This window comes from Struthio camelus, chromosome 2 (genome assembly GCF_040807025.1).
Source record: "Struthio camelus isolate bStrCam1 chromosome 2, bStrCam1.hap1, whole genome shotgun sequence".
NCBI classification, from domain to species: domain Eukaryota; kingdom Metazoa; phylum Chordata; class Aves; order Struthioniformes; family Struthionidae; genus Struthio; species Struthio camelus.
Genome location: NC_090943.1, coordinates 70,823,366 through 70,849,486, shown reverse-complemented (window position 1 = coordinate 70,849,486; position 26,121 = coordinate 70,823,366). Strand labels below are relative to the sequence as shown.

Sequence of the window (26,121 nt, the reverse complement as noted above, 5' to 3'; positions counted from 1 at the left end):
ATATGAAGTCTATGCCTGTAGTACATGCTTTCAAAGGCAGGCTGTATTGTCATGGATAATTACGATGTCTAGTGTAACGCATCTCAGTTTCATTTACAGTGGTCAAAATCTTTTTCAGCTTTACCGAGTGTAAATGCAAATAAACCTTGGTCCAGAGTTGTAAGATAGCTTCATTATAATAGGAGATCTCTTTGGTTAGACCGACCCTTTAAAATATGAAGATTTTTCAAATTAATCTAATTTTTCATTTGCATTTAAATTTGCAGTAGAGCAGATAGATAATTGTACTCGTGGTCCTGGGAAATTGCATACTAATGTATCAACATGGAAAGATCTCATTAGAAGAGGTTTTGACTGCCACAAATGAAGGGCTAGATTCTGACTGCGAACCACGTGATCCATTAGCGAGATCAGAAGTGCATTAGCATCGCCATTGAGAGACGTTCTACAAACTCAGCCTCTCTGGCTGTGTGAAAACAAGGGAATATATTTTTATGTTAGTGACTTTCCACTGTTTTCAATTCATAGATCCCTAAATATCTTCCAGTGGAGATGCAGACCTTTGAATAGCAAAATTAAGCCCAAGGCAAAGTGCTCGCATTTCATTTTAACCTGGATTTCTGAGATGTAGTTCATAGACCATAGGCTGGAAAACATTTTTTTCTTTTAGCTCTCTCTGCTGCAATTTAGATGTTTTGCTTAGAATATTGCTACCCAAGCTTCCCCCATGAGGAAGCAGGAGAAAGAGAGGGATGCTTTGTGGACAATACTTCTTTGAACTGAAATTGCAGGCACTTAGATTTTCAGGTCCCATCTTTCTAGATATGTTTACATATGAACTACAGATTACATCAAAATCCCTCTTTCTGCAGCTCATCAGCCTTCAAAATTACAGGGTTTCTGGGATCACTGTAAACCTAACACTCCCCTGAGCCACGGTTTTAGAAATATTTAGACATCACTTTGTTTAACTAGATAGACTCAGGCTCCTAGGTGTCTCAGTCACATTTGAAAATGTGGCTTGGCTGTTGACAGCACTTACACAATCAAGCACTGAAAGGAGCCATGTGTAAACAACTATCGGGGATTGATCCTTGGCATAAAAGATCTAAGATTGTGCCGTATTCTGGTTCAGGGTCAGAATGTCTTTGACTAGAACCACGGACCCAGCATAAGGTTAAATGCCAATATATAATCTTGGCCTTAAGCAGATGTGTGCTTGCTATCCTGGAGAAGTCCTGTGTGTCACATCCATTTGCCCAAGAATCACCAGACAGAGGATAAATTTATACAAACTTTTTTTTTAACCTTTCTTTTAGTTGTCTTGAAAATATTTTTTCCTCGCCTGGAGTTTCATCAGAGTGAGGGGAGGGTCCTTTGCTCTGATGGAGCGATATACTACATATAGTCTTCTCCACATTTCGTGATCAAATATTCTTTCAGGATTATCTCCAGCACTCCTTTAGCAACAGATATGATCCCCCACAAAGGCCCAGTCCATTATTTTGCTGATACGAAGACTGTTCTACACAATGAAAATCCCCTCAAGCACAAATTTGGAAACAAAAGCACCCTTCTGCTCACTGATCATCAGAGCCCCTCAGCACTCCTTTCAATCCATGTTTTTGTGCATATGTTTAAGATATGCATCCCTTCTGTTCCTTACAGAGTGTTCTCGGTACAGGGCTTTAAATGAAGTATTGATTTGAACAAGGTTCTTCCTGGCCATGTATTTTCTTCTTGTCGGTGCTATAAATGTATTCCTAAATTTTACCTAAAGGATGAGTGTTAAGCTTCAGCTGGGACTCTTGTGTTGGGCATTGCCACACCTGTGTCTTCTGGCGATACGCAGCCATGCAGAGAGGAAAAAGCAATACAGTCACCGTTCTCTGGTGAAGGCCAAATCTAGATGCCTGATTAGGCAGGCTCTTACCAATAATGGCATCCCCACCCCACCGTAATTCATGTAGGAAATAATGATTAAAAGAACCCTCATCAGACTAATTTGCATACAGGGATTGCACAATTTGCTAGAAAACAGAACAAAGTTGATTGATAGAATCACCAGAAAATTTCGCAAGGTAACAAATTTACATCATGCAAACAACAATCAATCAATTTTCTTACAACAGTTTTGACATTACTCATGCTCTGTCTCTGTTACTAACTCTTTTTCTCCCCCGCTAGCACACTGTAGAAAACCTTTCCCTAGCAAACATTATCAGTAAGGATACAATTTCCTAGAGAAATCTGGCTCAGCTTTAAGATTCATTGCTAGGATCAAAGATGGATCAAAAAGGGGGAGGTAAACTCATGAACACATCAGGTAGAAAATCTGCACACATCTCCTCTTCCACTTGCTCAAAAAAAGTTTGTTTTCTTACAGTGTCTGTATGAGTGACTAACATTGAGGCTGAAACAACACCTGATTTGAAACTGTGAGCAAGCCGAAGGTCACCGTGCTTTCGGAGAGACCCGGGCCAAGCACATGACATACAAATAAACATCAGCTGCTACCAGAAATCTTTTCCTTTAGATGTAATGATTCATTGTAGAACAAAAGATGGAGAGGAGGGACTGGTACATCACTCTTCCAACTGGTGATGCAGCTAACATCCAGACAGATCTAATGTTCGTACCTGTATTACTACCAATCTGCAAGACACGCCAATTTAATTAAAACTTAATATTGATAAGCTAGGAATCAGTAGTCCAGAATGCTTTCAAGGAATAATGGATTGCGTCAGAAAAATCCTTCTGTTCTCTTCGAGATGTAAAACCTAATACTTTCCTTATCGTGGGCATGAAAGCTTATTGAACTTCTTTGTCACTTGACACAACGGCATTCAGGTTGCTTAATGACAGAAAATTGAAAGTTATAGTAATAAAACTACAAAAACAAAACTACAAAAAAGGATAAATGAAAAAAGCACGTTGTTGAAAACTGCATGGAAAGTTGTCAGCCTTGGTTCCTAAGAGATGAAAAATGGAAGTGAATTTCAAATACACAGCCTTATCATTGCAAGCAGTGCTGCCAGGCATGGAGTAAAATAACACAGGTCACACTAGAAAGGGCTTCCATGCCATTGCTAACTGCCACTGATCAGTGGGCGCAAGAACAGAAGCTGCGAGTTAACCCCAGTGACCTAGCCCTAACTCATATCATTATCTTCTGTCTGAGCTCTCCAAACATTGTCAGCTCATATGCTTTCCATTAAACTGTGGTTGTTTAACAGCACTTTGCAGCTTAGCTCTGCTGCACTGATCTCTAAATGTGGGTGCATGTCAAGAGTGGACAAAGCGATTGCTACTCTGAGTTTTATGTCACATTTTCTTTGCCATTATTAAAAAAAAAAAAGAGAGAGAGATAGTAGACTAGCAGAACAGTCCCTGCCTCTGTAAGCACCCTTGGTGCCATTTCAATTTAAAGACAGACAAAGAGCAGGAAAAGACAAGCTCTGTGATGGCCAGTTGATTAAAAACTGAAGAACAAAGCAATGAAGGTGAAAGGACCAGCAGGGCACAAAAGTGAGCTAGGAGACACTATCTGTAAACTTGCAGCCCTGCTGTCACATCAACTTCTGATCTCCTCATTTTCCACACGATCATCCTTCTGCCCCTCTGATTTTCAGCTTAATGCAATGTCAGGTGAGGCTATGTTTACTCATTTAACTGAACATCTTTCACTGAGCCCTACGTCATGGAACTGCACCAAACCAGAGCCTTTGCGATAACTACAGCTTATTCTGTGGACATTTAATTCGGCTGTACAACTCCCCAGCGTGATCTGAATTGCCTCAATATTCATAAACATCAGGTCAAAAAAGTCACGGCAGTATGCTGTACACGCCTCACATGGCATGCGCTCTGTGAAGTCTGGCCTTCAGCTTTTCTTCCACTGCTGGTCTCAGCTCAAGCCAAGGGCTAGGACACGCTTTCTGCCAGCTCAAGAGCAAGCTCTTCAACAGACTAAGCAGAATATGCTCCTATTCTTAACACAAGTTCTTCACGGCAGGGCTACGGCGAGGTCAGCACGTGAGCGGCCAAGACGTGAGCCACAGCCCACGAGCACAGCAGGCATGGCCTCAGCTGAGGGGAGAAGCAGGAGAGTCTTATCCAGGGGTCACTCATGCCTCATGACCCTCTCACAGTTGACTTTTGTTAGGCCTAGGGACTTTTTTCTTCCCTTTAGACACCAGGAAACCATGTAAATACGAGCCTATTCTTTTTAACCTTACAAGGACATTTTACAGAATCACAGAGCGGTGGAGGTTGGAAAGGACCTTTAGAGATCTTCTAGTCCGACCTCCCCTGCTCAAGCAGGGTCACCTACAGCATATTGCCCAGGACTCTGCCCAAACGCCTTTTGAGTAAGTATCTCCAAGGATGGAGGCTGCACAACCTCTCTGGGCAACCTGCGCCAGTGCTCAGTCACCCTCACAGGACAGAAGTTTTTCCTCAGGTTCAGACGAAGCTTCCTGTGTTTCAGTTTGTGCCCATTGCCTGTCATCCTATTGCTGGGCACCGCTGAAAAGGGCCTGGCCCCATCCTCTTGACACCCGCCCTTCAGATACTTGTACAGAGTGATCAGATCCCCTCCTCACTCAGTCTTCTCTTCTCCAGGCTGAACAGGCCCAGCTCCCTCAGCCTCTCCTCATAGGAGAGATGCGCCAGTCCCTTCGTCTTCTTAGCAGCCCTCTGCTGGACTCGCTCCAGCGTGTCCATGTCTCTCTTGTATCGGGAAGCCCCGAACTGGACACAGTCCTCCAGGTGTGGCCTCCCCAGGGCTGAGGAGAGGGGCAGGATCACCTCCCTCGGCCTGCTGGCAGTGCTCTTCCTCGTGCAGCCCAGGACACCATTGGCCTTCTTGGCCACAAGGGCACATGGCTGGCTCATGGTCAACTTGTTGTCCACTAGGACCCCCAGGTGCTTCTCTGCAGAGAGGTGCTTTCCAGCAGCTCAGCCTCCAGCCTGTCCTGGTGCAAGGGGTTATTCCTCCCCAGGGGCAGGACCCTGCCCTTGCCTTTGTTGAACCTCATGAGGTTCCGCTCTGCTCATTTCTCTAGCCTGTCGAGGTCCCTCTGCCCTGAATGGCAGCATAGTCCTCTGTTCATTACAATTCAAGCAAGTTCAGTGCACATTTCTGAGCCATGCCTTGAAAAGCCAGTTCATTTGTAAAGCCCTTCCCGACATACAGTAGAGGCCTGGCTCTCTAGTAGCTGCAGTTGCATTTCCAGCTTCGGTGAGATGAATCTCAGCCCTTTCTGCTTATCCCAGGAGGTACAAAGACACTCAGAAAGCAGCCAGTCCGTGCAGGCCAAACATCTGCAGTCAGGCTCCAATCACCCTGGGCAGCCCAGATAAGAAGTTAAAAAAAAAAAAAAAGCAGCTATTCCCTGTTGCTGACAGTGTGACCAAAAGCAGTATGACTCCATGCTCCCTGCCTCTGTCTTGCCTATCAACAGTGGTGTAAGAGCCTATAAATACAGCAGAGACGCATACTTATGGTGCAGAGCCCACTGACGCTTCCAGCCCATTCTCTGGCTTCAGTACCAGATGCCAGATAGTTCTGCAGGACCGTAAGGGCACTCCTGGGCTCTCGTAGGGGACTGGAGTAACATGGCAGCATCATTTGTTTCGGAAACAAAACAATTCAGATTGTTCAGCTGCCTTCCACTGCCCAACGGTTTCTTTTAATCTCAAGACCTGCTATTTGTATACGTGTGCCTTCCACTGCATGTCTTCATTTTGCTATTAATGCACTACAATACCAACTCCCTGAAAAAGTTACCGATCTTAAAATTATGCCCAGTAAAAAATAAAAAAAAATTGAAAAACAAACAAACTCAAGCACTCACAGAATAACCCCCCTCAGTTAACAGTAACATCAAAGGCATTCATGGAACCTGCTCTGAAGCTGGGGGAGGCAAAGCTGGCAAAGCCATGCTGAACCCCTCTGCTCCCAGCACGATGGGGCGAGATGAGTCTAATAGCCTGAGACCGACATTGGGAAGAAACTAGTTATTTGCTGGGGAAACGGTAATCAAATGTCTCTGCAGGTTCGGTGGCAATGAGGTATGAGACAAGTTCCGAGCGGTCGGGTTAGAGAAATGGATTTGAATGGCTTAAAATTTCTGCCTAAACCCCGTTATTTTCCAATTCCAGTTCAATTCCTGCAGTGAGTCCCATTTCTTTGGGCTTCCCTTGGGACAGCGAGACCGCGTTTCAAGTGTCTGGAACCAGCCCTGCTCACCCACGTTTCAGTGACTGCTAACTTCAAAAGGAACAAACTTGGTTCATTAGACTACTTAATGACATTCATTTTGGCACTAATTGTAAAGCATTTAACACAATTAAAATTGTTTTGGGGAAGGGTTTTTTTTTGTTTTTCTGTTTTTAATAACCAGCCTAACCAAACAGTCAAAATGGATTTGCTCTTAACTGGCAGGGACCTGCCTCACAGGAGGAAGCAGGCACATTTCAAAGACAGCTTGCCTTATTCACCTTTCAGCTGAACTATGATAAAGTATCGTCTGCAAACACTGCATCAAAATGTTTCGAATTGCATTATAGCAATACGTGAAAATCTTTTCAACTGAGGCTAATGAAACAAATTCACCTCTGGCACAGGCTTGCACGGATGCAAATAAGAAATGGACCTGCCGATGCCAAGGGTAAACCCAGACGGGAAGAGCAAGAAGCAACCCACCAGAAGACAAGCGGCACAAGTCTTTCTTTAACAGAGCATTTACATTTGGATAGGTAGAAGAATTTGATAGTCAAAGAACAAACAGCTTTTCTACCAATTCTGAAATTCCAGCATCCATTCAGGCAAGAACGATACAAGATGTTAGTAGCGTGAACTATTTCTCACAAATAAGCAACTCTAGTGGAAGCAAATAGTACTAAATGTTACTCAAGGGAGGAGTAACAGCAGCAGAGAAAGAGTTAGATACGCAGGGTAAGTTTGGCAGAAAAGACTACCGGCTGGGAAAATACCCATTACAAGACAAATATAAAGAGTTAAAAAATTAAGACTTTTGATTATACAAGTTACTACAGCTGCCATGGTATTTCTATGCAATCTGATCTATATCGAAATTCATGGTTCGAACACACTGGGACTGAAGAATTCTTGAATTCAAGGTAGATAAATCACACAACTCAGTTTTGATGTAGTTCAGAGGGAAAACAAAACAAAACATAAAATTGTGTAGGCCTCCTAAACATGAAAACCAAGCTTGACTTTGCAAGATTTCTGCTATTTTCAGCAGCTGGTCTAACATGCAATTGACTTCTCTCTATTTCAGAACTATTATTTTGGCTCTCTCTTGAGATCTGAAACCACAAATATGCATGAAAATGAACCATAACCCAAAACCATATCAAGTAAAACTGAGTGACTTTTTTCAAAGTTAAGTTTATGTAGTTTGGAGAAAAAAATCTTGCATCTTCCAATTTGATTTGCCTTTGACTAGAAAGCCAAGTGAGATAGCAATCCACAAACAGTTGAAGTGTGGTGCCGCAAAAAACAAGGTGATATTTGCTTGTAATAAAGTTATTTTTTTTCTGATTTAGGCTGGGATATGAAAAGCACTGACAAAAAGTACAGTTATCTAAAAGCATCAGGTATGATGCTATTTAGAAGTAGTGTCGATGTTAGATTGGAGATGATCTTGCAAGTTTGATTTGTTTAAAGGAGAAGCAATTCCGGGACTTATATGTGTACGTATCTTGTATAAATCCAAGGAGGTAATAATTCTGCAGTACACAGCCATAATATGGCCACAAATGGAATATCACAGGCAGCTCTGATCCCAACAGATTGAAAAAAAAAAGATATAAAATAACTAGATACACACAAAGAAGGCTAACTTACACGATACAAGAGTTGGGGGATAAGACACTGAATATGAAGACAGACTAAGGAAGCCAAACTTCTATAATCCAGAAAAGAGGATTGAACAGAGTATGATCACAGTCAATAAATACCTTACAGGTAACAATATAGATGAAAGAAGAGAATTATTTAGAGCCTTGGTAGAGGATAAGATGAGAAGCAATTTCCTTTAGCTAAGGAAGGAAAAACTGGACAGAAGAATATAGGTTAAATATCTGCAAAAAGTAGCACCCCATAACAGTGTATGCATGGGACTTCATTTTAGACACGGTGGAGCTATTCCAAGCAGACGGCAGGTCCGAACAGCACAGGCAACTCTTCTGTCTAGCAAGACACAGTCCTACCCTATGGCTAAAATAGACCAGGTTTTGTTTTGCTATCTGGGCACCCAAAATCAGAGATGAATTCAAAGAGATGCCAAAGCTGAGTGTGATTTTAATGTTGGAACATGTGCTGTCCACAACAAGCATTTCCATTTCCCCTTGTAACTTACGGGACATGGGATGTCAATACCTAATGACAGACAGGACAAACTGCACTAATACGACAAAAACGCCAACAAAAGAGTTAAAGATGGACATACAGCGAGTGCTAAGGATGTCTCTTAGACAGCAATAGAAGACTTGCTCTCAATTAATCCAACTTGCACAATTTCAACTAATGTCAACATAAGCAGTATTCGTTTGTAGCAAATCAAGTGGAATGAGTAAATAGAGAATTACCTCAAAGACTGAAAAAAGGTCAAGTTTCAGTTTGCAAATACATTCAATAGAGCAGCAGAAGTCTACAAAAGAGGACAAGAAGTTGGTCTGAAGCTTGCTATGAGCTCTCGAAGGCTGCTGCTGTACCTCTCATGCTGCTGTATGGCAGCATGGACCTCAGCTAACTTGAGGTTAGCTATTGGGCATTGTGCTAGCACTGTAGCCACAACCACACAGGGGCGAGCACAAGCTGCAGAACCATGTCTGGACTCTGGTAAAAGCTCAGGCTTTTCCTCGGTTTTGTGTTCCTGCGGCTACATTATTGTCACTACACAAGGAAGCCCACTTAAAGCTACTTTAGAAAGGTCTGCAGGGGCATTGTGGTCACGCCCTAGATTGCACTGCAGATGACCAAATAGTGATGCATCCAAGTGGACTTTGTCTCAGGGGTTCATTTAGGCCTACCAAGGCTTCCCATTAGTCGGGAGAGAACAACTGGCTCCTGGGACATGCAGCTGGCACACAAACTCAGAACTGCTCTGCTTGGAGAAGCTTCTTTCTCCACTGACTAGAGAGTGAGCCAAGGGAGCCTTGTTAAGCTAGCATTGGGGAATACTCCTCCCTTGCATCAGACGCACTATATTCATAACCAGATGAATGCTTATGCCCACTAAATAAAATTAGTAGCTCTGCCCACTACATTCTTGGAATAGCAGCATTTTATCTTGGATCACACACTTGTAATACTGTTAAGTTTGTTTCTAGTAATCCTACTGACTTACAGTGGCTTTAGGAAGAAGCAAGCAGGGACATTTTCTGCTTAACAGCATTCCTGTTCACATCTTGGGAAGTTTTTTTTATTTGATTGCCAATTGTCATTAAACTTCACACGAGCACTGAGAGAAGAATTCACCCCTTTGCACTGCTCACACGGTCATTTCAGACACTTCTGCAACGGAAATGCCACAGGCTCGAGGAGGGCAAGCCACTGCTGTCCCTTTGCCGACAAAGCTTTTGTAGGATGGTATTTCTCTACAAACACACCCAAGCGGCACAATCATTACTAGCTCAGAAGAAAAAGGCTGCAGCAGTTAAAAGTGTGAATAGAGCTACAGAGTGACCAGTGTGCGTCTTGTACAGTTTCTTCTGCCCCTTTGTGCATCAGAGGGTGTTTTTTTCTTTTATCGATTCTTATATCACACAGTTGTGACTACAGTACTACTACAGTACACTAGATAATGCATCACTGTTTCTAAGGAAGAACTGCACGACAACCAACCAAAGCCTACTTGTTCCATCCCATGAAGTGTCCCTTGCTAACGCTGACATGTCGACGTGCGCAACTCTGCACAGAGGTTTCAGATGTACTGGACGCTATCCAGGACGCTCTGCTCATGTGCCACCGCAGAACTATCTTGCGGCATTGATCCTTCCTCCAGCTGGCATCAGAAGGGCTGGGGCTGAGACAGTGCTGAATGGGAAAAAAAACGCCACCCTAGAACATGATCTTTTAAGTATTAGGCTGTTGGATGTTCTGAGTGGTTGAAATGGATATGCACAGGTTTTGGAAAGTCGCTTTTCCTGCTGGAATGAGGTGGTGGTACACACAATACAACAGTCAGTATGGTGCAGTGTTCCTGTAGCAACCCCTGGACCTTTCCCGTGTCATGAAAATGACATCTGCTTTAGGGATGTGGAAAAAAAATCCACATACCAAAGAAAGTGCTTTCTGCAGGTGTCACACCCCAAAGAAATACAAGGATTCTCACTCTCCTTTCCTAATCCCATGGACATACCACTCCTACTCTCCCTTCCCACCTTTCCCTCAAGTGAGACAGGCAGCTTTGCAAAACTGTCCAGAAGGCGCTGTCCAGATTCAGGATTCAGAGGACCTTCTGGAGAGGAGAGGGAAGGTCAGGAGAAATGCACGGGGGAGAAGACAGAGCCTGTGCAAACACGGTTTCCACGGTGCTTTATTCAGATACAAGCTGGAGCAGTATTACAAATCACTTCCACAATGAGATGCTACCTCACAGCACAAGTCAACAGAAGAGGCTGGTAACATCTTTGTGCTGTCACAAAGATGGATGTTCCTGGGATGGAGAAGCACAAAGCTCCCAAACCCCTCAGGGATTAGCCAGGAAACCTGTTCTGGTCCCGTTGCTCTAACAGAACAACCAAAAAAAGTCTGTAAGGGACTCCCTCAGGATATCTCCTCCTGATGATTCCCTTCCTGGGATTTGTATGATAAGGCAGGGCTATCTGTAACCCAGCCATTTATCACATCTGATCTTTCACACCTGTGTTAAAATTCAAGATGATCTTAGTCCATCCTAAAGAAGTCAAGCAGCAGGTGAATGGAATACCTAAAAGCAGGTAATACCTAAACTGCTAAGTTTGCAAAAACTAATTAGGTAAACTATACTAAAATACACCTACATTTACAAATCTAAGATCATTGTCAGCTAAGAATGCAGAGCAATAGCATTTCAGACTGCCAAAAAGAGCAACAGAAGATCCTATTTATGGCTTATAGTCCCCTTTAACGATATTTTTGGCACAAAGTGACTCTGTGCATATACAGACTGCAGAAAGACATGGTAGATTAGGTGTACAGCGCTTACACAAAATTGAATTTGACTAAATATTAATTGAATGATAGTAATAGGTTAAAATGACTATTGAATAAATTAATACTTTGTTCATTAAAGATCACAAGTTAAAGAGACTTATCTGAATAAATACAGTTAAATAAATGCTTTTTAATGAATGAGAACTGTGAAAGCAAAGGGACTGTTACAGGCAATGACTACTCAATGCTGCCGACAGGAAAGCTACTCTCACAACATGAGCTACAAGAACATTTTGGTTTTATTACTACAGCCTACCCATTTGACATATACCCTAATAAATGGTTTCAATGAAAAGTATGCAAGTGCACACCACTTTCTCCAGCTTTCTCCAGAGTACTGAGGATCATTAGACAGATTATCAGCTTTCCACAAAAGAGGTTTGTGTAGTTTTCAAATTTTGACTAATAATCTCTTGAAATAAGGTTTGCAGAAAAAAATACACTGGGCCAAACTCATCTGCAGTTAGATATATTTGCAGATTTAAACTGATCATTTTTCTTATTAAGCTCATAGAACAGATATATATAGAGAGAGAAGGCAGGTTTTTTCCTATGGACAACCCCTCCCCCCAAAATTGTAATTACTAACCAGAAAATACAAATACCAGCCCCAAACTTCTTCTGACCACAGCAACTGAGCTGTTTTTCTGTGAATATTTCCAGCAACAGACTTGTCAGAAATCTCCCAGAAAGTAGAGATAAAAGTGTAATCTCAAACAAAAGCAAATTCACTTCCTTTTAAATTTAGACAAATATGTGCACAAATTTATTAAAGATAGGCATATATATCAAATAAAACAAAAGCATGCAAGAAAGTTAATGCAGTATAAACACAAATAATTTTCTTTAGAAAGGTGACAGCCATAGCTTAAATTACAGTGAAGCAAAGTTCCAAGTTAAGCACTTCAGACAAGTAGGAATTAGTATGTCTTCAAAATCAACACAGCCCCAAAAAAGGATTTTGTAAAATCTCCTAAGCTTCACATAAGATAATCCCCAAATATAAAAATATATGTATCGGAAATATCTGAATTAGCAGCATAGAGACTAGAAATGAAATGCGTTTTAGCTGCATCTGAAATCTTTTTTATGCTTTTCTAGTATCTTCTAAGGATATTATTTAGAAATAAATTTATCTGGCAATTCATCTATATTGTCATTGAGAGCATCAGAGTCGGGCGCATTTTTAAGTATGATCTCGGAGGCATACAGAGCTAAAATGAAGGTGACATTTTATTAGTAGCCGCAGGCAGCCCTAGTTCTGGCTTTCTTTATTATTTATCTCCCTATACATATACGATCTGCTGCTTTTAACTTTATTGACTAACAGTATTCTCTGGGGACAGGGTCCTTCCTGTATTCTCCTCATGATGAGAAAGCAGAAAGGTCTCAAGGTAAAAGAAAATTCCATTTTCACAGGCACTTTAATGCATTGCTCCTAAGGGAATTCAAGTTGCTTTAGAAAGGCTTAGCTGCATATGGGTGAGCCCTTTACTTCTGAGCCAACTAAAAGCCCATCCATCTGTGCACAATTCAGTGTAATAAAAGCACAGTAGAAAGGACAGTTTCTGCACACTTGCTAACTAAAACCAAGTGTGCACTTTATTGCCAACTCTACAGTTCCTCCACACACCTACACGGTGTAAGATAAGGGCTGCTTCTTAACAGGAGGTACAGCAGGCAGGGAAAGGTGCTAGTGCTGTGGGATTTGCTTTTAAATAATAAACCGGATTACAGTGACTAGCTCCCAGGGAGTCGATGACCCTAAAAGGACACCCAAGGATCCCAAACTGCGTGACAAGAATCTCAGATCCGAGAAAGCCTGAGGAAAAATTAACTGGCAGATATGTAATCCAACATAGGCAGCATGCATATAGGTCCCCAAATAATCAAGTAAACAGACAAAACCCTCTATGAAGTTTATTGAACCAGAAAGTTAATGCTATCTTTGTCAGAGGAGCACTAGTATAGGAAAATATAGGACTATACGGGTAGGTTGCCTAAATAGCCTCAGCTCTACCTTATGTAATGTCTGCATTGAGCAGCTAAAAAACAAGAGACCAAGAGGAGCGCTTCTGAGAAGCAAATATTTCCAAATGCATTACCGTATGTTCACACAACTGCCAGAGACCCTATCACCCATTAGCTAGGAGTCATCACTCATCAGCTGATGCTCAGTAACTGGTCACTGACGTGATCCTAGGCTAGGGCAACATGAAGAAAGATAGGTGAGCTTCAATCACACTCAGTCATGACAATCTTCCTAATCAGAGAAGAAAATTATTAAATTTTTAGTGCTTAAGCTAATGCATCCTACTCCATGGTACAGCAGCCAGGACCAGGACCACGTACACTTGAAGCTGCTATACCACAGCTGAAGCTCAGTGGCTTCTTAATGCACGCTTTTAGTATATGGGCCAAATTACCCAAAAACATTGATTAGCTACCAATGAGAGACTGAATGCTATGGTATCACATATTTTAAGTCATGACAGGATATGCCAACAGATGATTTTGCACTCAAACTCCCACAGATATGTAGGCAATTATGGCTCTTGAAACTAAACAAGAGGGCGACGTGCAAAATGGGTCATCCAACAAACCAGGAGGACTTCTGACACTGGCTAAAGCATTGAATGAACAAAGCTTAAAATGCAACTGATCACTAGCAGGTACAATTTCTCGCTAAAACTTACCGTGACATTTAAAAGCATGGTCATTGTTTTTAGACTGGCACCCTCAACGTGCAAGAGAGCATGAATTTCAGCCTCATTTCAGCACTCAATTGACCAAAACCCTTGAGATTCAGCCCAGTGTGAACGAAGGCAGCAAAATACAATAAAAGTGAAAAGTGCTGAGAGATTATTATTTTTTCTAAAGTTTTTTTTTTTTTGCAATTAAGAATAATTCAGTTAAAACAGTGTATGGGGAGCAATAGGGAAGTACTATGTCGGGCATGGCTAACACGTCAGGGGAGTGGTGAGCACATGCGATTCACTTCTAACAAGTCATTTACATTACACCAGAGAGAAAAAAAATCCACAACACAACCAAAAAGTAGGCAAAGAACCAAAACTAGTTCTACGCTACTAATTTTTGCCAGGATAGTAAAGCTGCTAGTTAGAAGCATGGGGAGGGGGAGTCACATCCAGTAGGTGACAGTCGCACAAGAAATCCCAGATACAGATGCAACTGCCAACGTTGGCAGGTGTTCAGAGAGGTGCTGTAGTTAGCTATGGGGGCACAACCTTGTAATACTGTATTTCCTTGTGATCTCATTGGAGGCTCTTTCATCACAGACATATCATTCATGTGCAAAACCACAAAAGCTTCCAGTATTTCAGCAGGATTTTAAAACATAGGGTTAGATTTTGAGTATCTTAGTTTTCTGACATTACAAACACTGAAGGGACATTAGACTTCATTACAAGAAAAGTTTAAGGGTGCTGGTGATTTAGCTTCCTCCACCCCAACCCTATCCACAGTAAACATCATGGGATACCCGTAATACTTAATTATCAGTGACAACGTTCCCATTACCTGCCGGGGATCTGTATCTGTGCTGTATGAATACTGATGGGGGAAGGAGGGAGGGGGAAATCAAGTGTCTCTCTGTTGGTGTGCTGCCTGGGGCCCTCACTCTTCCCTGAGAAATTTAATGGTACAACTCATGATGCCACTGCTAGACTGGAACGCACTGATTTAAACAACTCTGAACTGAAAGGGATTCCGAATCAAAACCTGATTCGTAGCTCTGTGTGAAAACCCTGAGCTCACAGACCAAAAAAAATCTGTAGATCAAAGCACCGGGTATGTTTTCCTCTGTAGGCAGGAGTCATACACATATTTCCGACACCATTTTATTTTAATTTATTCTCCTAGATATAACATGCTTTAATTAAAAAAGTAAACATTGTCTTATCAATTTGATTAGCAAAATTCCACCAGTTCCGGACAGCTCAGGGGCTTTCAGTATTTAATCCTGTCCTATGTAGTAATTATCAAGTGGTGCTACAGCATTTACAATGGTTGTGCCAGCTTCCAACGCTTTTACAGCTTTTTTTGTATTTAAAATCTCCACTGTTGTTCTATAGAATGTTTAATGTTACAAAACAGTGGGTAAAATTTCCATTAGCTCTTATGGCTAGATGTTGGCACACGGCCACAATCATGCTAATGAGATCCTAGAGGTATGCACACAGTCTTCTTAATTGAATGAAATCACAGAAAAGTCATTTTATGCTCTTCAAAGTTCATATTCTATCTTTTTATCCATTTAAATTGGGTTCAAATACTGGATACGTGCTTTACCGTCCACTGATAAGAAAAATACCAGCCAATGGGGGTAAAGATGACAGACTATCAGAAATACAGGGTTTGGGTTTTTTTTTTTTTTTCAGGACTAGATGGTGTGAAAATTGCAGCAAGCCCTTCACTACCACGTAGCTATACCCCAAAGCACTCGTTTTAGCGGGGGGAACTTACCTCCTACTGCTTTCCTCTAGAGTGCTCTGCATCTGGGCTGCTTCCCCTGCTACCAGCGGACAACCAGACTGTCCAGGCTTGATTTTGTGAAATCCTCAGATTAGTGCTAATATCTTGACCTTATTTGCCTTCCAACACGTGAATGCCTATTTGTACGTAAAAGATGACAGAACTCGTTTTTTCTACAGCCCAATTGCTCTATGTGCAGCCGCCCAGACTTTCACTGTGCACCTGGGAACGCGGTTCTGGCACAGTCACCCCAGTTTTCTACAACTTATCTGAACCTCCCTAAAGCCCTGCTGCCTTTTTTTTTATTAAATGCATCACAGTCAAGTTTCTTTTTATTTCCTGTGTGTGAAATTGTTCTTTGTTTCTTCTAAAAGACATGTCTCTAATCTAGTCTGTAAGTGCAGCCTAAATATTTTCAGTGCTGTGAAACTTTGACAGAAATAGAGCACAATGCAGAGGAGTGCAAATGAAAAGCGCTTTTCTGAACATTTCATTGCATTTTTTTTTTGATAATTTGCAATCCTTCGATTGTCATAAACTGTTTGGGAGACAAAAAAAAAAAAAAAAAAAGGCCAATCACACATCCAAGTTTTTCTCCAAAGCATTTTGTAGAAATTTTGCAGGACCCTTCTTGCATGCTCACATCAAGCCTTTGGCTATCTGGGCAACTAAATCATGCTGAGAACAACAGATATTTGGAATCTTTTTTACTCATTTTATCATTTGCTGCCCGTTTACACTATATTGTTATAGTCAAATCTTGCCATCAATGCCCATGTCTTACTCAGAAGAAAAGAAGTCTGTTGAGGTCACTGCACTGAATCTCAGTGTTGTAACCATTACTCAAGAAGAGCTCCTAGGTTTTAGCTACGATGTCAAGGGCAGACATTTGAGGGGGTGGCTGAACTAAGAAAGTTCATCAGACTCTAAGGGACCATTATATGGCCTTGGGAAAAACGAGGTCTGCTCTGAGTGGGAGTTTGGCCTGCAGAGGAGTACATTAAAAAAATGCATTCATTAATCCTTTTGGGGGAAAAAAAAAAATCATCATCTGTGCTGTTTTGCTTTTAAGTACAAATAATAATGGTTTATCTTAAGAGAAACTTATTTTCTATACTATTTTTTTAAATTTCTCTCTCCTCTGGAAGCTGTCAGGATTCTGAACGCAAATGAAGCTGCTTAATAGCACGCGTGCACGTAAGGTGAAAGCCTGGCAGAGGACGCAACGGCTTCAGGATACAGCTTAGCACAGCAAAGGGCCACTCGTGTTCAGAGATTATAGGACTGTTTGCTGGGAAACTTGGCATACTCTTCTAATGGGAATTAGCTGACCTGAACATGATTTCCGTGCCTGATTGATGAATATTAATTAGTGACAGAGCTTCACATATGACTGCACTTTCTGAATGGTTTCTTGGCTTTATGACCACTGTGTATAGGTCCTTGGACATAATAGCATCTCCCCTTTCTCTCCCCACCAACCAGCGGAAACTGAATTTCATAAAAACAAGCATAGATGCCCTTAAGACTAGAGAGATGTCCATTACTAAGTTTTTCTGCTGGATTTTAATCTAAAAGAGCTGGCACTGAGCTGGTTTTTTTTTTTTTTTAATTCAAATCCCCTTTGCTCAGCTCTTTTTTGTCTGGTGGCACATCTATCAACCAGGAGGAGTTCCTGCAGGATGCACACAGCTGGCAGGAAGCTATTCTGTCCCCTCCCCGTCCCCGACACCAACTTTTTTTTTTTTTAAACTTCATTAACTAAATGCACTGAATAAACCTTAACATCTCAGCTAAATCCTATTGGCCCTGGATTTGCTGCTTAATGCTAAAACCCAAGCGACCCATTTTTCTCCTGTTGATACTTCCATCGCTGACGGCAGCCAGCAGAGAAAAATATCAACTTATATTTTAATGTAAGGAACAAAACCAGGAGAATTCATCGTTCGCTCTCTCTGCTACTGCCTGTGAACTTTACATAAGCTCTGCTTCTTGTGTCGAAACCTCCTTGGCTTTTGTGCTTCAGGGGCAACAAAGTGAGTCTGTTGCTTAGCAAATGAATGCAATAAAATGCGTTTGTTATTAAAAGTGTTACAAGGGCTCTTTTAAAGAAAAACTAGCTTGTAAACTCCATGCAAATAAACTTCTGGGCATTCCCCACTGTCCGGCCAGGACATGGGTAGACTCTAAAGCAAAACATGAGAACGCTGCTCGAAAGGAATCTGTAGTGCTAAAAACGTTTACGCTCTTTGTTAGCCCTTGGCCGGGATTTTCGGCTAGTGAGGTGTCTGTCTTTTAGAGACGCAGCAGAAATGGCTGGAGATTATCCGGTGCCCCCCTGCCGCCCGGCTGCGAGCCCTCCCACCGCACCCCTGCCTCTTCCACCACCCTTGCCCGCAGCCACGGCCCCCGCCAGCTTTCGGCCGCAAGACGACGACGACGACGACGACCCCCTGTCGCAGGGCCCTTTGGGGGTTGCTCCTGCCCACCGCACTGGGTGCCGGCCCCTCGGAGCAGGTGGACGGGCGCGTTCCCCTCCTCAGCCCGCACAGGTGGGGGAGTTTTTAACGTGTTTTTAATAACACATTTCCCTTTACACTAACATCAGCCCCCAATGCCCTACAGCACTAAGGCCAAACCCTAAGCCTTACTAACTAGCGCCCTAACCCTAACTCGGACAAGATGGGCCACGTGCTCAGACACCTATTTCTGTACGGGCTGGTCAAGCTCTGCGACGGCTGGAAGGGAAGCGAGGAACCTCGGCAGCTGGTAGAAGCCCACTTATTCTGAATAAAGATCATATTTCTAAGCTCCCCGAAGGTAAGCCTCATCTAACATTAAAGACATGCCGCACAGGTGACACATCCAGAGTACTAGTGAGACATCTCTCTCAAGAAGGCTTTCAAATAACAGTGCTTCCTTACTCACCGTGCGCTCGCGTTAATCTGCTTCTTCCCGATGCCGCTAATGGAGCGTTTATCACGTTCTGGCTTCTCCAATCTAACGAGAAAACTCTAGTGCACCACGTAAGAATAAAATAAATACATTCTTGTTTCTATGCGTTATCATACCACGTCCTCTACAGATGTGTTCAAACACACTCCTTGAAGGAGGTGATGGCAACTCACTTCAGAATTATGAGAAAGGTTCAGAACGGGATATATTGGACACCAGGAGTGATAAGGAATGGTACTAGTTAAAAAAAAAAAAAAGAGAAAAAAAAGAAAAAAAGTTATATTCTTGAGAACTTATGCTTGCAGCATGGACACAGACAAGTGAGGTGAGGGGGGCGGCAAAATCCTTTGTAGGAAACCAGCTATTTCAAATTAGGAAGCAAATAAAAATATTTTTGTGCACCCGATTACGGATTAAGGAGTTGCGGAGCAATCACTACAGCAACAATCAAATTTTCCATTGGTGCCGTGGGGGGGAAATACAATGAAGACAATACTAGATCGATGACTTTTTTCTAATATAAAAATAAACCGAAAAGAGGTGGCATATGTACTCATAAACCTTTTAATAAGCTCTTGCCCGCCTTCGACATGCCCGATTCCCGGATTCCACTTGGAATAATCCACAGTGCTAGTTCATGAACTTTGCACCAGGCCTCTTTGCAGAGATAAGCCGGGGACAAATGGGTTACCAGCTGCTCAACTCCCTTGATTACTATTGTGCCACTTCTAAAACCTTTCAGAAAAGAAACAAACAAGGCCTCCAGCTAGCCCGGATGCAGTGCCTACTTCTAACAACAAAGTTAACATTTATTTTACTATGTCAAGGCAGATGCGCACAGGCAGCAAAATCCAGCCACAGCTGGAAATCGCTGTAATCTCCACCAGAACCGTTACGAAGCATCCAGTTAACCCGCATTTACCTCACCAGATTTTATTTTTCCAGCAGGTCTAGTCGGGTTAGCACAAACACAAAGAACAAAACTTGTGCGTTAAACACAACCGCGGTCCGCTTGACGCGATCTTCTAGTAGCGAATGGACTTGAGTACACCTTGTGGCGCGCAGGAACAAAAGCTGTCGCATCCTTAAAAACACTGCAAGCAAACACACACGCAGGCACACACACAGAGCGAGGCCAGAGGCCCCCTCTACCAGCATCACCACAACGCTACCACCCAGAGCGCAGAGCGGCCCCCCGCGACGCGCGCCCTGCAGCCACGCTTCTGCTGCCCTGCAGCACTTAGGCTGCTTACATCCCCAAGTTAAAAAAAAAAACTAACCAAACCAAAAAAAAAAACAACAACACAAGACCCCCCCCCTCCCCCAAAAGCCTCCAGAAACCTTAACTGCTAAACAGCACCACGTCGCTTCAAATGCTGACCCCCCCCCCCCGAAGTACGATAAAACATTGCCGCTCGCTTCATCCCGCCCGTGGGAAGCTGCCCAGCGCCGGCGGCCCGCGCTTCCCTCCTCCCCCCCCGGCCCCGGCCCCGGCCCGTTCAAGTTACCTGGGGGGGTGCCGGCAGGGGGGGGCCCGGGGCTCCGAAAGGGACCACCGCCCTTACATCCGAGCCGCGCCGCTCCCCGCAAGGAAGCGCCCAGCGCCGTGAGCCCTCGCAGCCCTCTCGGGGCCGCCGCCGCCCGGGCACCGGCCGAGGCGGCACCGCTCCGCTCCCGCCTTAAAAAGGAAAAAAAAAAAAAAGATAAAGGAAAAAAAAATAAGAAAAGCCCCGAGGCAGGAGAAGCCCGGCCCGCACACGCGGCACCCTGCTGCCGCCCGGCCGCCGCTCGGCAGGGGCGCCGCCAGCCCGCGCCCCGCTAGCAGCAGCCCAAGCTTGCCTTGGCTGCCTATGGGGGTCCCCCCCCTCGCCCGCCCTTCCTTCTCCCCCCTTGTTTCCCCCCTCCCCTCGCTGAGCCCCGGCAGAGCGGCCCGGCAGAGCGCTACCCCCCCCCCCCCCCCCCCGCCACCAATCACCTCAATTAGTGCCAGAGGAGAGCAGCTTCTGCCCAAAATCTGCTTAAGAAAGGGCCAGAGGGCAGGGCGATCGCCTTGGCTCAACAATGACCAGAAGCTGCTATAAATATCCAAACAAAAGCACTGTCAAGGCCAGGAATGTCACATCCTAATGTGATAAAAATTGTAAAGACTCGAACTACACCAGAAGTACAAAGGAGGGGGGGAGGAAAAAAAAGAGAGAGAGAGAGAGACAGAGATTAAAAGCAAACCCTGCCTTCCCTGCCCTCTCCCCCAGTACGTAACCTTGCAATACGTTATCAAAGTTTTCTGTTTCTCTGTGCCAAGTTATTATCTTTTCCACGTCCCGAACAGCTCGCTCAGAATCCTTTTGGGACAGCTGCGCGCTAATATTTATAGGCAGCCAGCTATATGGATCTTATATAACGCAGCGAAGTGACCAGCCGGCTGCTCGGGGGTAGCCGGCCACCCCGCAGATGGCACAGCACAGAAATAATGCAAGCAGCTATCACGCTAAGTCAAAGCATTTAACAAGAGGTTCCCGACACACCCATACACGAATCCACGCCACGAACAGGGCAGGCGCGCTGGTGCCTTTGCATCAAAACAGGGGGCTGATTACCCTGATTCCACCGCGGCACGTTTCACACCAGCGTATGCCAGCAGTATGACTGAGGGCCGAGTCCAGTCTGGGGTTTTTTAACTCCGTGGTGAGTTACAACTGAAAACTAACCCCAAGCCTCACCAAAAAAAAAAAAAAAAGGAAGAAAGAAGCGCAGCGCCTGCAGAGTGCCCCTATGAGGCGGGCGCAGCCCTGCAGCTTTGGCACTGCTCTGCAAACACCCAGCTCGGGCTGGACGCTGCTCGCTCCGGCCCGGGGAGGGCAAGGCGGGAAAAGGAAGTGGTTTCGATGCCGTTTGACGGCTTGTAAACTCAGCAGGGCCTTTGAGATAGTCATTTCCAGCCTGTCGATGGCGGGATGACAGCAGCGAGGTTCACCCGAGGGGAAGCCGCGAGCCCCCGCAGACATTCCCCAAGGTAGTCATGGCAAAGGGAGGGCGCCCAGCGCATGCATTTATCTGTCCCTTCAGCTCTCGCGTCTCTTGTTCACATACATAATCTATGTAAAAGCAGTTAATCCTATTGACTAACCTTGTGTCCTTTTAGGACGGAGATAAGAGCCATCTGAAATTATCCCCTATTTCCTGTGTTGTTTCCTCCAGCTCAACAATAAACTTGTCTTCACTTACAAATACTTTTTTTTTTGCGCTCCCCTGACCATACTTGTTTGTCCTGCTGCAGTGAATGCTGCCTTCTCACACTGAACCCATTCACATGACTTGCTTAGCACCCTCATCCTCAAAGGATGTCCGGAGATGGATTTATTAATCCCCCAAAATTAAACACATCCTACATAACAAAGAACGCATTTTTCGAAGAACATTTGAAGAGATGCATTTAAAAGAGAGGATACTTAAGTGAACCTCTTGCAAAACTCTAGTCAGAAAATGATGTGTATGGGCTTTTAAGAACAAAAGTGCTTGCGGGATTCCCAGACAGGGACAGAAAGTCTTTATTTTAACAAAGAGTTCTCAGTAACGCACAGGGCGCAGGCGCAGAACAGTAACACCGATACGAACTGCGCAGGCTAAGCATCACTGGGCAAAAGCCGACAGCCCGCGGTGCAATAAAACTCCCCCAGGGGCCACGTGGGCAGAGGAGACCCGAGCAGGGGAGACCCCATTCGGGTAGAGACAGGATGGTTCATCCACGACGTCCAGCCTAGCACCACGGTATCTCGCAAGCCGCCCAGCTGTATTTGCAAAGCATTGCAATACACCCAATAATCCTGGCCAGTCCCACTGTCTGAGCTATACGTAGGGTCCGGCTTTTACTTGAAGCAAGGCCAAGCTTGGGTGTCTTCGCAGCGGCAGTACAGCCATGCCCTGCATTGCAAGGAAGCGAGCGGGACCTTCACTCAAGGAGAAAAATGAAACACGACAGCAACAAAACCCCCTCCAGGTAAGCGTTGAAAGAGTTCCAGAATAGCGAGCTTACCTGGGAAAAACACGACCGATAACTTGCAGGAGCAGCTGCACATTCTAACTGAGCAACAAGCCAGGGAAAATAAGTCACTAATGGAGGGAAATGCAAGACTGCGCGGTATCAAAACCTAGCCAGCCAGGCAGATGAACACATTGGCGGGGCTGAGCCGCTGACACCAGAAATGAAAGGAGAAAAAAAAAAAAAAAATCCTTCTCCGGATTTTTGGTGTTTTTTTTTTTTAATCTTTCACTTCCCAGATCAGCCCGGAGAATTCAAAGACAAGAGGGAAAAAAAGGTAGCAAAAACAAACAATATTCTCTCATCTTGCCAAAAGAATGTGTTCAAGCTAGTCTGGCTTGACCGGGTCCTCCTTGTTTTGCAAGCTGCCTTCCCTCTATCCACTTGTTCAGACTATGGGTAAAAGTGGTAGAGGACTCTGGCTACATCCTTCAAAGGATGCTAAAAACGGAGGTAAACTGCACGTATGGAAATATGCGTCACAGAGAGATTCAGAAGGGCACGAGTGCTCTCCTTCGTAAGCCTGCAAGCATTCAAAAAGCAGTTTGCTTTACAGATCATACACTCTGTGGTTGAAAATAAATCTAAGAAAGATATGACAGACATCTGCATGAGAAATGTACCAAGAAGGAAAAGGATAAAGAAAAGATATCGTTTGGTTTCTATATAATTTAGTACATATTTACATTTTTAATATTTATAAAATATTCTGCCAATGGATCAGGGTAAGACTTCCTGTGTTATAGATAATTATAGCTCTTTTTACCTGCAAGTTAAATCATTATGGTAATGGAAACTTGGAATAGATGTATTGGGGCCCAACATTTGACATAAGCTCCCGAGGAAAACAAACCTATATATGGAAAGTTATCCTCAAGCACTGGTTGAAGTTTTCCCTTAAACACTGTTTTGTTTGATAAGTGAAAACTGACAACACCACCAAATCATCTAGTATTACTGTTCTTTTCTTTCACATGTCCCTGCTCTTGGAAAAAAATAATAATGGATTACGCTATTTCTTTGTCTGAATAAAATGTTGCAGTTCCGGAGATAAAGACGTATTCAGCTGAGCAATTAAATAGCTAAATAAATGAATCAGCAGAGCAGAAGTGACAGATTTAATTACTGCTTAGAGCTAGGAAGGGGAACTAATTATGGGGTTCATGAACCACACGCCATTCTTCTCCTTAAGCATGTGCTCCGATTCTTCTGGATCAAGCTCTGCAAATGCAGCAGCAACATGCACCAGATTTTTGAAAAAGGGAAAAAGAATAAAAAAGCTATTCGAAATTTGGAAAAAAAGTCTATAATCTTTGTCTCAAGTAAGAATATTCAATACTCCACTTTAAAAAGCCTATGTTCAATTGTATAGACGACATGAGTTAGAGAAACTTTCTGCCAGATGGGTAAGGCAGTAAAAATGTAGTTCTCAAAAAATCAAAGCACAATGAAGTTCACTGGATGTGAAAAAACCAAAGGCTGCAATGCAAAGCTGTGGTAACTGAGGCATAAAGCATATAGCTATATCAAATGATCAGGAGCCCTGTTCAGCAGAAAGTCGCTCTGGCCGGGAAACCTTCGAATGCTGTTTATCCTGGCTCTCTATTCCTTCCCTCTGTCCACTGCAACAAGCAATAAAGTTAAAAAAAAAAAAGTTTTCACGCCAAAAAAGCCATGAGAGGAGAAAAACAAGTTCCTTAGTTTCTGCCTTCTGTCCCATTGCCCTACTTTGCATTTACTTCACCATCTTAATTTTATTCTTGTTTAGAAAGATTGTAAACGCCAATTCTCTCAGCTTCACATTCAAATCACTTCCACGAAAGACCATCCGGACAGGGAAGAGATGAGGCAGTTGTGCGTTATTTTCAAGACATCAGTTTAGGCTCAGATTACCTTAAAAATAATATTGGCCTCAAATCCCAGGAAGAGGACTGAACTGAACCTCTCCACTCCTTGGGTTTGGTGGAAGTTTCATCAGCTCCTGAGCTCCGCGGTACAAATGGCAGCCCTGGCTGTCCAGAGAGAGGGCAAGAATCGCCCCAGCAGCTAAAGACCACCAGCTACAGAGAGCCTCGAGTGCCAAAGACGGTTTTTCAAGCATACCTTCTCAAACAAACAGGGCGTCATAACTCAAACAAAACCGAAGGAGCTTTGCAATACCATTCCTCAAACACAAAATCCTTCCCGAGTAGTGGGAGGGCGAGAAAGTATAAATCCGCCACACGTAGCACATTTGAATCACATCGTTTAAACAACTGCGTTATTTAGGTGAGCTCACAGGAAGGGAGAAAGAAAAGTATCGTTTGAGCGAAAAACCAGCCAAGCTGTAGGGGTTTTTGAAATGAATTAATGGAGGCAAAAGAAGGGAAGTATTTCATTGATAGTCAATTGTTTTCTAAAGAAGAAAATCTCGATGCGTTGTGGTGTTCTCAGTCAACAGATTTACTGTGGGGATTGATGACTCTTTGTTTGCCTCTGTTCTCCTAAGAATACTGTGGAAGAAAGAGAAAATTAACTCCGTAGGGCTGACCTCCTACACCATTTTGAAAAACAACTGGAATTTCCCCTCCTCTGCTGAGTTTGAAAGTTGATAAAAAGCCAAACACCATGCAAGCAGTGAAACATCTCATGGCTGGGAAAGATCTAAATCCATCCCCGCCATGGTCGTGCTCTTCCCCACCACCAGGAATTTTGCCAGAATGAAAGGAACTGTGCCCAAACCCAGGGATGTCGGCTAATCCCCGGGTAGGCTCCCTGAACAATCACAATGCCACGGTCATCCAGGATTACATCATCAGCTCCGCTTGGCTGAAATTCTGTTCTCTGAAGGCAGCCAGCAACAAGGCCTATTGGATCAGTAAAAGCCAAAAGGAAGCCTATCTTGAAAATCAGTGTCCGGGCTTCCCATCTGTCTTCTGAACGGAGGGAGACTGTATCTGCAGGGAACCAGGAGCTCTGTATAGCCAAGATAAGGCAACAGCAGGATTTTTCTTTTTTAACTGAATTATGATATAGCTCTGTAAAGGAGACATCCCCTGCCTTGAATTTCAGTGCAGTTAGGTCAGAAGAAAATGCGCTTTGTACCTAGACACACAGCAAAGTAGAAAGGAGGGTCGCAAGAGGAGTTAGGCTTTAAAAAAGACTCTACACCTGAAAAAAATTATGTACAAGTTGGATTATCACTCATACCACATGAATTTTACAGCATCTTTTATCAACTTTAATCAAGCGTGAGGTCTACAGAAAGTCACTAATGTACCAGCGATCGTGAACCTTGCAGAAAATATGCACAGTTGATATCATCTCATAATATGTATTATTATGATTGCATAAATAGCCTCAGTGGAGTGTGAGGAGTTGAAAAGAGTCCCATCAGCAGGGGCAGCTAGTCAGAAGGCTG

The 26,121-nt window shown here is 43.6% G+C and overlaps 1 protein-coding gene across 34 annotated transcripts in view; it reads right to left on the bottom strand.

Moving 5' to 3' along the window:
- Window positions 1-26,121, bottom strand: part of LOC104145267 (poly(rC)-binding protein 3) — a 514,282-nt gene that overhangs the window by 126,884 nt on the left and 361,277 nt on the right. For 4 of the 34 annotated variants that reach the window (XM_068936217.1, XM_068936245.1, XM_068936243.1 and 1 more), the window contains exon 5: window positions 20,191-20,360. The exons of 22 other annotated variants lie outside the window; for them this stretch is intronic. The gene's annotated coding sequence lies outside the window, so the exon portion shown is untranslated. Of the gene's footprint in view, window positions 1-18,655; window positions 18,763-20,190; window positions 20,551-20,657; window positions 20,924-26,121 lie in introns of those variants that run through there. 8 more of the 34 variants (XM_068936250.1, XM_068936235.1, XM_068936244.1 and 5 more) reach the window with 6 other exon arrangements.